Here is a 12,620-nt window from a genome sequence, read left to right as displayed (position 1 = left end):
TCTGGACCTGAACTCAGTCCTCTCCTGGGTCAGATCACGTCCCTCTGCAATTTCTCGCTGCTCCTTCTCCCTGACTTCGCCGCTCCTGCTGTATCTGCCCACGCTCCAATCAGCGAAGTGGACCTTGATGACGTCCCTCTTTGCAGACTTCACCCTCCTGCACCAGCTTCGCCCTAGCTTGCAGTGGTACGCTTTCACGCTGCTCCAGGGGCCGCTCGCCATTCTTTTTACAGCCTCGACATGCCGCTGATAGCCCATCGCAGTTCGTGGCTGCCACACGATAAAGGGAATGTTGAGACGGTACGAGCAACATGAAAATTAGGGCACTAGAAATAGCGGAATTAGCACCAACATATAAACGGCAATTAGGAGCTCCTGAAACAGGGGCGGGGTGGGGAGGTACCAGCACCATAAACGGGGGAACCAGCAGCTCCAGAAACAGGGAAATAAGTGCACCAGATAAAGATGAATTACGAGTTATTAAATTTGATGAATTAGGATCTTCAACAAAAGGCGGAATTGGTACAGGGCACAAATGGCGAATATGGAGCTCCAGAATCAGGGGAATTCGGAGCTCCACAAACGTGGAATTTAGAGCTCCAGAAACAGGGGAAATACTGGGGCCCGACCCCAATTTCACCATTTACTGGGGTAACATCCCCAAAAGCCTTAACTTACTGAGGCTCCTTCCCCAAATCAATCAGATCCTTGGGCCTTCCCCCATGCCCATTTACTGTGGCACCTCCCAAATTCCCCGATTTGCTGGTGCACATCGCCCAAATCTGCATTCAATTTAAACATCTCCCAATTCCCACATTTACGGGGCCCTACCCCCAATTCCAGCATTTACTTGGCCCATCCCCCAATACCCGCATTTACTGTTCCCCTCCCCCAATTCCCTCATTTACTGGGCCCATCCCCCAATTCCCGCATTTACTGGTCCCGTCCCCCAATTCCCGCATTTACTGGGACCCCTCCCTCAATTCGCCTATTTAATGGGGTCCTCCCCTATTGTCCAAGCAAGATAATTAAAAGCCGAAGAGGGGGTTTAGGAGATCTTGAACCAAGAATTTTGAGCTGCAGAAACGTGGAAATTATAAGCTTCAGAAAAACGGGAATGAGTATCTCCAGAAACAGGGCAATTAGGGGCTCCAGAAACATGGATATTAGAAGCACCCAGAGGCAAAGGAATTATGATCCCTAGAGACAGAGACATTGTGAAAAAAGGTTCAAGATGAAATAGCAACAGAAACAGGGGGGTTACCTCCAGAAACAGATGCATTAGGAGATCCACAATCTGGGATATTAGGAACTCCAGCAAAAAAATTAGCTCCAGTAACTAGGGAATTAGCTCCAAAAACAGGGGAATTACGGGCTGTAGAGAGGGGAATTAAGAGTTCCAGGAATACTGGAATTCGTTCAGAAACAAGAGTATTAGCTCCAGAAACAGCAGAATTAGGTCTAGAAAGATGATAATTAGAGTTACAAAAACCGCCGAATTGAGCGCTACAGAAACTGACAAACTACGAGCGCCGGAAACACGGGAATTTGTTCAGTACATCCAGAAACAAAGAGATTACATTTAGAATGGAAGAGTTGGCTCAATAAGCAGTTAAACGAACTATTCCTGTCGTAGAAAGCAGAAGAATTTGCAGGAAAATATGTCGGGAAAATGGTAGCCGCATAAAAAGCACAATTTGGTGTTTCATAAACAGCGCAACTTGAAGCTGCAGAAACTACGGAAGTAGATCTCCACAAACAACTGAAATAGTTCCAAAAACAGGGGAACTAGGACCTGCATAACCTGGGGTAGTAGGAGGTCCAGCAACAGCGGCATTCAGAGCTCCCATAAGATGGATTTTAGCAGCTCCAGATCATTCAAACTATCCTCAGAACCAGGAAGTAGCCCCAGAAGCAGGAATTAGTTCTTGAAACCGTGCAATTAGCTCCAAAAATGTTGGAGTTAACTCCATAAACTGAGAAATTTTGTGATGCAGAAACACGACAATGAGCAGCTCCAGAAAGAGTGGAATTAGCTCTAGAAATATCGAGATTTTCTCCAGAAAGAGGGAGAATCAGGTGCTCCAGAAACACAGGACTTTTCAGCTGCAGAAAAAAGTGATGAGCTCCAGGAACAGGGAAAGTTGTTTCAGAACTAGAGGAATTAGGAACTCCACAGACTGGGACTGGGAAATTAGCTGTTCCTAGAACAGTGGAATTAGCTCCAGAAACAATGCAATTAGCTTCAGAAAGTGGGGAATTGCTTTCAGAAAGAGCAGAGTTAGCTCTGGAAAGAGATTACTTAGCTGCCCCTGCGGCACGGGATTTAGGAGAGCGCACCATGGATAGGGCATATCGGAGATACACATCCGACTCTCCTACGCACCCAAGGTCTCCTACCCCTCCAAGCTCTCCTTCCGCACAAGCTCTCCTAAACCCGCCCAAGCTTTCCTACCCGCCAATCTCTTCTGCCACTCCGAGCACTCTTAATTTCGAGCTCTCGTAAGCCTTCAAGCTCTCCTACCACGCCAAGCTCTCCAACACCCGAGCTTTCGTGCCGCTCAAGCTTTTCTCGCCCCCTATAATCTACTAAACCCCAAACTCTCCAATCCCCCCAAGCTCAACTACCCGCCAAGCTCTCCTACTTCCTCAATCTCTCCTACCTCCCAAGCACTTCTATTCCCACAAACTGTACCACCCCCACAAGCTCTCCTTCACCGCAAGCTCTCTTACCCGCCAAGCTCTCCAACCAACGAGTTCTCCTAACCCCCAAGCTCTCCTGCGCCCCAAAGCTCTCCAACACCACCCCAAGCATTTATACAACCCAAGCTCTCCTACCCCACCCAGCTCTCCTTCACACTAAGCTCTCCTAGCCCCCAAAGGTCGCCTATCCATCAAGCTCACCGAGACCCCGATGCTCTCCTTTAGCTTTCCTACACACCAAAGCAGTCCTACTCCACCAAGCTCTCATTCCTAACAAGCTTGCCTGCGCCCCAACCTCTCCTACCGACCAAGCTCTCCTACCATCTTCCTCCGAGAAATACTACCCCCACAAGCTCTCTTACCCACCCAAGCTATTCTAACTCCCGAAGAACCCCTACCCGACTCCAAGCTTTTTTACACCCCCCAGCTCTCCTAACCCAGCAAGCTCTCCTACCACCCGCTCCAAGCTCGCCTAATCCAAGTCACCTACCACCCAAGCTCTCCTAAGCCCCGAAGGTCCCCTACCGCACCCCAAGCTTTTTAACATCCCCAAGCTCTCCTACCCCTCCAAGCTCTCCTACATTGGGAAGGTCGCCTCCCTGCAAACTCTCCTGCCAACCCATGCTCCTCTACTCCCCCAACCTTTCTTGCAGAGCCCAGGCTCTCCTAACCCCAAGCTCTCCTACCCCCACCCCATGCTCTCCTGAACCTCAAACATTCCTATACCCGCAAGCTCTCCTACCCGCCAAGCTCTCCTAACCCTCAAACTCTATTACCCATGAGCTCTCTAACGCCCCCAGGCTCCCATTTGATCACAAGCTTCCCTTACACCCAAGCTCTACAACGACCCCACGCTCTCATACCCCCGAAGCTCTCCTACCCCTCCGAGCTCTCCTAACTCCGCAATCTGTCATACTCCACAAGCTCTACTACCCCACCAAGCTATCCTACACGCCCACGCTCTCCTAACCCTTCAAGCTCTCCTACACGACCGCCAAGCTCTCCAACCCCACCAAGCTCTCCAACATACCCAGGCTCTCTTAACCCACAAATGTCTCCTATGACCCCCCGAAGCTCGCCTACCCACAAGCTCTTCTAACGCCCCCAATCTCTCCTACCCAACCCAAGTCATCCTAGCCTCCCCAACCTCTCCTACCCTCCAAGCTGTCCTGCCGCCCCAAGCTCTCTGATCCGACCAAATTCTGCTGCCCCACCAATCTCTCTTGCCCCACCAATCTCTCCGACCCCACCAAGTCAGCGAACCCGCCCAAACTCTCCGACCACACCGAGCTCTCCTTCTCCCAAGCTCTCCAACCCCTCAAGCTCAGCATCCCCCAAGCTCTACTAACCCTTAATTTCTCCTATCCACCCAACCTGTCCTACAACCCCGAGCTCTCCTACCTGCCGAGCTCTCCCACACACCCCCAGAACTCCTAACCCCCCGACCTCTCCTACCACACAAGCAATCAAACCCCAATGCTCTCCAAACACGCCCCCCCAAGCTCTCCTACCCCACCAATGCCTCCCACCCCTCAAATGCTCTCCGACGTACCAAGCTCTCCTACACCACCAAGCTCTACTATCTCCCCCACCAAGCTCTCCTGCACCTACTCCCCCAGCTCTCCTACCCCAAAAAGCTATCGTACCCAACAAGCTCAACTATCGCTTCAGCTTTCCTATCCCCCAAGCTGTCCTGACCAGGCAATCATACGCCCCAATCTCTCGTATCCCCTAAGCTCTCGTACCACCCCAAGCTCTCGTAACTGCTGAGCTCTATGACGCCCCATGCTCTTCTACTCCCAAGCTCCCGTACCTCCAAGCTCTCGTAACACCCAAGCTCTCCTATCCCCCCAAGCTCTTGTACCATCTCAAGCTCTCATACCCCACCAAGATCCCTCTTCCCCCTCCAAGTTCCCTCATCCCCAACAATGTCTTTCCCCCAGCTCCCTCTTCCACGAACCAGCTCACTCTTCCTCCCCAGATCCCTCTTGTGCCCCAGCTCACTCTTCCCCTCCCCAGCTCCCACTTCCCCACAATCTTGCTTAAGCCCCCTCAAGCTCCATCTCACCCCCCGCTCAATTTCCTTCTCCCCACCCAATCTCCATCTCCCATTTCAAACTCCGTCTCCACACTTCACGTTCCATCACCCGCTCCGAACTCCGTCTCTGACGCACAAGCTCCCGCTCCACCCCAAAACCCTCTCCCCTCCAAGCTTGCTCTCAACCCGCATTCAAGCTCCCAATTTCCCCCTAGCTCCCTCTTCTCCGCCCGCAGCTCCCTCTTCCCCGCCCAGCTCCCTCTCCCCTCCCAATCTCCCTCTCCCCCAGCTCCTGCTTCCCCCACCAAGCTCCCCCCAAGCTCCATACCACCGCAAGCTCTCTTCCCCCACCCCAAGTTCTCTCCCCCCACAAGCTCTGTCTCCCCCCAAGTTCTCTCTCTGTCCACCCCACGACCCCATGCTCTCCACCCCAAGCTTTCTCTCCCGCACCCACAAGCTCTCCTACACCTCATGATCTCACCTCGCAAGCTCTCCTCTCCCTCCAATCTCTCTACACCCCGAAGCTCTCTTACACCCCCAAGCTCTCCTACACACGTATGCGCTCCTCACCCCAAGCTCTCCCCTCCCCCAAGCTCTCTTACACCCGCAAGCTCTCTTAACCGCCCAAGCTTACCTAATCCTGCATGCTCTCCTAACCGCCTAATCGCACCTAACTTCCAAGATCGCCTACGCCCAAGCTCTCCTAGACCCTCAAGCTCTCCTGCCCCTAAGCTCTCCTGAATCAACCCCCAAAGCTCTCCAATCTCCCATGCTCTCGTATTCCCCAAGTCCCCCACTTCACCAGCTCTACTATCCCCCCAAGCTGTACAAGCCCTAAGCTCTCACCTCCCAAATCTGCCGTACTACCCAAGCTCTCCAACTCCCCGCAAGCTCTCCTACACCCCAAGGTCGGCGATACCGAAGTTGTCCAAACTCCAAGCTCTCCGACCCCACCAAGCTCTATTACCACACCAAGCTCTCCTACCCCCAAGCTCTCATAGCCCCCAAGCTCTCCTACCCCCAAGCTCTCCTACCACCCCTAGCTTTCGAAACCCACCACAAGCTCTCCTACCCTCAATCACTTGTAGCTCTCCCCAGCTCTTGTACCTCCCAAGCTCTCGTACCCCGCCAAGCTCTCGTACCACCTAACCTCTCGTAACCCCAAGCTCTCGTGCCACAAAAGGTCTCGTACCCCAGAAAGCCCTCGTAACCCCACAAACTATCATACCTCCCAAGTTCTTGGACACCTACCCAGCTCTTATACGCCCTCCAAGCTCTTGCACCCCCCAAGCACACCCTACCCCCACCAAGTTCCCTCTCGCCCACACACCAGCTCCCTCATCACCGACCATGTTCCTTCTCTCCCTGACCCCAGCTCCCTCTTCGCCACCCACCTCCCTGTTCGCCTACCAAGCTCACTCTTGCCCCCGCCAGCTCCATCTTCCCCCACGAAGCTTCCATCACCCCCAACCAAACCGCTTCTTCCCCCCAGCTCCCACTTCTTACCCCCAGCTCCCTCTTCTCCCATCCAGTTCGCTATTCCCATCCTAATCTCCCTTTTCTCCCCGTTTGCTACCTCTTCCCCCGCAGCGCCCTCCCCACAAGCTACCTCTGCCGCTCCCCATATTCCACTAACCACAAGTATCCGCTCACACCCCCAAGCACCCTCTCCCCGCTGCTCCCTCACCTCCTCCCGAACTCCCTCTCCATCCCCGAAGCTCCCTCTACCCGCTCAAGCTCGCTCACCACTCCTGCCGCACCAAGCACCCACGACGCTGCCTGCCCCGCAGCTCCCTCTCACACACGCATGTTCCGTCTTCCCCCAAGCTCCCTCTCCCACCAAGCAATCTCTCCCGTTCCACCAAACACCCTTTCCCCTTCCCAAGCTCTCTCGCACCTTTTCCAAGCTCTCTTCCCCAACCCGCGCCAATCTCTCTCTCCCACCGCCCCCCTAAACTCTCTCTACCACCCCGCCATGCACCCAATCTCCCTCTCCCCCACAAGCTCTCTTTCCCCCGCCAAGCTCTCTCAGCCAAAAGCTCTCTCGCCTCCAAGCTCTCTCCCCCACCAAGCTCTCCTCTCCCTCGCCCACAAGCTCTGTCACCCCCCAAGCTCTTCATTCCACCCCAAACTCTCTCTCCTTCCGACCCCAACATGCCCCCGCAAAGATCTCTCTTCACTCACAAGCTCTCTCGACCCCGGAAAATCTCTCTTCCCCTTCCCCCGCCAAGCTGTCTCTCCTCCCCAAGCGCTATCCGCCCCAAGCTCTCTCTACCACCCTTCCCCCGAAGCTCTATCATCCGCCCACCACACGCTCTCTCTCCGCCTCAAATGCTCTCTCACCCCAAGCTCTCTCTTCCCCCCAGCTCTCTAACTTACTGCGAGCTCTCTCTCCCCACACAAGCTCTCTCTCTCTCCAACCCACCGCAGCTCTCTCCCCCCTGCTCAAACACTCTGTCTCCTCCCTCCAGGCTCATTCTCTCTCCCCGCGCCCCCTGGCACCACCGCAAGCTCTCTCTTCTCCCCGCCAAGCTCTCTCTACCCCACAAGCTCTGTCTGCCTCCAGCTCTATATCCCCCCGCAAGCACTCTCTCTCTCCACCCCACGCAGCTGCCTCCCCCGTTCTCAAGCTCTCTGTCTCCCCTCCTCCAGACTCATTGTCTCCCCCGACAAGTTCTGTCTGTCTCCCTCGGCCCTCCGGCACGGCCGCAAGCTCTCTCTCTCTCCACGCCAAGCTCTCTCTCTCCCGCAAGCTCTCTCTGACACCAGCTCTGTCTCCCCGCAAGCTCTCTCTCCCCCCGCAACTCTCTCTCCGCCCACTAAACTCTCTCCCAACCCCCAAACTCTCTCAGTCCCCCAAGATCTCTCTCCGCCCCGATCACTCACCCCGTGCAAGCTCTCACTCCCCCCGCAAGCTAACTCTCTCCCCACAACTCCCTCTTTCCCCACCCCAAGCTCCCTCTCTCCCCGCCAAAGCTCTCTCTCTCTCCCCCACAAGGTCTTCTACTCCCCCAAGTTCTCCCAAACCCAAACCTCTCCTACCCCCCCAAGCTCTCCTACTGTGAATGTTTAAAAATGTATAGAGACATTGAAGTTGAGAACGTGGGAATTATATATGGACAGGATAAGCTAACAAAGAATTAATGGAGGAATAGCCATGACATCTCAGACTCGAAACTGCGAAATGTTACAACACTAACACATATTGAAACAAAACCCACAGCTTGCAAAAAACCTCAAGGTCTTATTAAATCATGTTATTAAACTGAAACATTAACAGAAGGTCTTTGTTTAAAATCAGACCATACTTAGGTCGGCTTATGAGTGGACAAAGGGAAAGAGGGATCAAAAGGGCTAGGCTGAACTGGGATGTCACTCTCGCCCTATCTTGTTATCTTTTGCCGAAAATGTATAACCGTCGCAAGTGGGTGCGATCTATCAGAGTTGCATTCCTTCTGTCTGATAAGGACCCTGATCGGGATTTGCTTTTTAAAGAAAAGCTTGCTTTGTTTAAAGCACAAACTGTATTCGTTTCAGTAATTTTGCTGAACCAGATTGAGGGCAAAGAATCCACATTTACATTTGGTGTCAGAAGTGGGATCTCAACGGACGACTGCCGAAAACTTGCGAATTAAGAGCAAGACTAGCCTTGGACGAGACGAGGGGAAAGTACCAACTGGAGTAAGTTACTGTCAATACTGCTCCAGTTTCCCCCGGTTTCAAAAGTCTGAGGAAAGTTAAGCCACTCGCTGGTTCTCAGGTAGTGTCTGAACGAGATCCCGGGCAATCTGGTGAATACCTTTCAAACTCAGAATAAGGATAGAGATAGGGAAATTGCGCGGTGACGCAAAATAAAACAGCGACTTGGAAAGATAGGTTAGAATAGGTAAGTCTGCCAGGGTTCGAGGCCCAGAGCCTGCCTGGGTTCGAGGCCCAGTGTCTGTGTGGGTTCGAGGCCCAAGTAAAACTTCGCGGCAACACGGAGACAGAGAGAGAATCGCGTGAACCGCGTAGGGAAACGCGGAGGTGAGGTAATTACGTAAAATTAAGCTGCGGGACTACGCGGGACTGTGCAAATTTTAAATTGTAATTACGCCAGGTACAGCGTCGATCTTGCATATCACTTGGTCAGCCTCGGCTCTGGGTAAGATAACTGAAACCATCACGGGGCGAAGTGGAGACAATCAAGCCTAATTGGGACCCTGATCCAACGTGCGGCGACACAAGGATGGGTAATTTAGATAAAACTACGAATTCCCTGAAATTTCATCGATCCAAAAATTAATAGGAAAGAAGAGAGACTCTTGTGAACGTCTGTTTTGAATGTGAAATAATTGTGTGATTTTTACTGTGAAAATCAAAGCCGGAGTGTTGTGGTTTGTTTTAGCTCCACCCACTTTTTCAAACAGAATGAAAGTTTTTTTAACCCTTCGTAGTGTTTTCCTGTATGTGGGAAGTTTAAGAGTGTGAAACTTTTTGAATTACAAAGTTTGAATCGGGATTTTGAGATATTCAGAGAAGGCGCAGAAAATACTGAGATGGATTCAAAAGGATTAAAAAAAATTATATTAAATAACACGACCTTGAGGGTGGAACAATTGAGATAACGAAAAGCATTCCACAGCCTACGTGCCAGACTTCCCTCTAGTTGTGGTAAATACGAAAAAAAAGACCTAACGTACTAAATAGGTGCTAAAAAAAAATGTGTTCTGAGATTTTAAATTATGAGAAAAATTCCACTGTAGTCTAAACAATCACTCCTGTCGACTTGGCAGAAAAACTCCATTAAATTAGGGCTTTCATTGACAAAAGGAGGACATATTAAAAACCGTAGACGTCTTAAAGAAAGAGTGCAAGCACGAGAAATGTATTCAGAGTTCCACTGGGACCTCTGAGAAATGTATCGATAGACTACTTAGTTAAAATAGTTGGCTTTGCATTGACCGAGGCTGATGACGAAATTGAATATCAGTAAACAAATAGCGATTAAAATTGTGTGGTCTCGTTTTAAATCAATTAAAAATATATCTTTGGCAAGTACTTGGATAAGAAGTTAAAAAAATATTGGAGTTTAATCAAATGCTGTCTTTCCTGATGAAAATATTTTTTTTTCATATGGTTACGTGAAGTCACGTAATGACATCAGGTCTTCTTACAAACCTGTAAAGGAGTTAACCCTTTCCATTGACAGCCGTTTCACACTGAACATTATCAATTTGGATTTTTAATAGAAAAAAGACTCACCTAACAGAGGAATGGTGCGATAGTCAGAATAAAAATAAAAACAGAACTCGCTTATGTAATAATACTTGCCTGATACAATAAAGAAATAGATACTCAAACAAAACAAATTGAAGAGTTAAAAGGCTAAGATAAATAAACTGAAAGGGATCCACAAACCCAACTTAACCCTGACCTCCGATTTCACGGAGTGACCTCGACATGCCTGGATATAATGCAGAATCAAGGGACCTGTGGGCCCTGGTAAAGCAAACCCTGTGCCCAACTGAGCATGCCCGATTTCTACCTCACCTAAAACGTGCTACTCATGATGCATTGGTGGTTGCTCACCCTAACGATGTCCAGGATCGCCTAATCGCAATCTTTAATGCTCTCACCACGACCCTTCAGAAGCCCATCAGTATGGCCGCAGTATTAGAAAATAAACCCAAACGAGAAGAAACTGCCGATGAATTCATGGAAAGATTTATTGAAATATACGGAAGTCAATCAGGAGATAATGGCTTCAGGGCAGAAGAGGATTCTCCTCAATTCTGCGCTATCCTACTTCAGTGCCTGCCCTAATCAATTGCTCACGCTATCGGAAAATTAATATGAATTGGGCAGATAACAGTAAAGCCCAGATGGAAAGGGCGGTTAAATATTATTGGCAGGAAAAGAAAGGAGAGGGGGGAGGTACGCCCCCAACCCGGGTCAAGACTGAATACGTGACTAGAAAGGAAGAGCCGCCTCGGATGGAAGGACCAAAACCCGACCCAAGGGGATACCAGATGGAACCGTAGTGTTGCGTGCAGGGTTGGGTGGATAAACAGGGATTTAATTATATCAAACACCCAAACGGTCCGGGCCCTGCTAATTACGGACCGCCCTACTGTCCCCGGCCTGGTATGGGAAGAGGTCGGGGCTGGGAAAGACGAGATGGATGCTTTATTTGTGGGCAAGAAGGACATTGGAATAGAAATTGTCCCTACCGTCAGCAGGAAAAACGAAGAGGAGGAAGAGGAGGGGGGCAAGGGGGGAAGAAGACAGCGATCTTACACTAACTTCTCCCAGAACAATCCCTTTGGCCAATCGTCCCCCAATTATTCATATTGACTACGTAGCTTGATTCTGCAGTGACCCTCCTCGGACGACGTACCGATGATATTGTTAAAAGTTCTGAATAAGTGGCAACCCTTCTTGATAGATACGGGCGCCTTCATGTCTTCTGTACAATCAAGCTTAAACTCCCTGCCTCCACTGAAACACAGGGACTGTCAGGATTCCTGGGGCAAGTCTCTACATTCCCGGTGTCAGAACCGGTTAAAGTGGGTTGCCAGGAAGAATTGGTGGAACATCGATTTGTTATCACAACCAATCTGGACTGTAACTTAATGGCGAGAGACCTCCTCTGCAAATTCCAGTTGCATTTAGATTGTGGAGATGATGGGATTATTGTAAAACAGTGAACCCTGAAGCGGCAGTATTATACCACTAGAACCCCTCAGTTGTGGTCTCTGGACCTGCCGCAGGCACCCTATCACGTGGCCCCAGCATACGATCCCAGTGGAAAGATTCAGGACCTGCAGAACTTTTATCAGGATCACGAAGGGGAAGTGAAGGAAATTCTATTAAGGGCTAGAGTGACTGGACCGAAAGGTAAGACAGATTTTGTGGAAATGGACAGCCCCCAACGGTGGCACCACGTATTACTCGTGAAGTATTGCCTCCCCATCACGCTAAAGATTTGGGAGTTATGGTACGCCAGGCTATAGACGAGGCTGACCCTACCAGCCGGGATGTGCAAATTGTAAAACAGTCCAATTCCACGGGGACCACGAGAAGGTCTTCACGACTCTGCAGCATCATACTGGCTCTGACATACCTGACTATGTGGATCCTCATGTGTGGGCAGAGGACCCCTCCCAAGTGGGTTATACTCCCATTGATCCGATTGAGATCCCAGTGCAGGGCAATGTGAACTGGCCCTTATCCGACAGTACCCACTGAAATCACAGACAATACCGAGTATCCACCGAGCTTTGGAGGCTAGCCGAGTCGAACCAATTTGACAGTTTCCAGACACGAGCACAGCTAAATAAATGCGACGACAGTGGTTGGGGATGATCAATTACTGCAGATCCTGGATCCCTAATGTTACCCTGATGACGAAGCACCTCACCCCGTATACAAATAAGCAAGGCAGCTTAAAAATAGAAACCACAGACGTCCAAGCCTTTAAGAAACTAAAGACAGCCCTGCTGCAAGCTCCGGCTTTGGGCCAGCCCCTCAATGACCGGCTCTTTCAACTGTATTGTAGAATTCTGCAAGACTGTGCTACCGTTGTCTTAAAACCTCTCACTCCGTAGCTGCCCTCCTGGGCCAACTGCAAGCTCAACACCTTACCATGGCCAGGCAAAGCAGATATGAGATTTACTTAGCAAATAATCCTAAACTGAACTTTACTGCAGTTAATCCGGCCTGTTTTCTTACTGAACTGCCCCAAGATGAGGAAGAACCCAGTCATGATTGTTTATCTTTAATTCAAGAGGCCACATCAGTCAGGGAAGATTTATTTGATGTACCAATGGAAGATCCAGACTGTATTATGTATGTTGACGGAAGTTCTTCTATTAATCCAGAAGGTACACGGATCTCA

This window comes from Pristiophorus japonicus, unplaced genomic scaffold (assembly GCF_044704955.1).
Source record: "Pristiophorus japonicus isolate sPriJap1 unplaced genomic scaffold, sPriJap1.hap1 HAP1_SCAFFOLD_61, whole genome shotgun sequence".
NCBI lineage: Eukaryota > Metazoa > Chordata > Chondrichthyes > Pristiophoridae > Pristiophorus > Pristiophorus japonicus.
Note: the sequence above shows the minus strand (reverse complement) of the source record.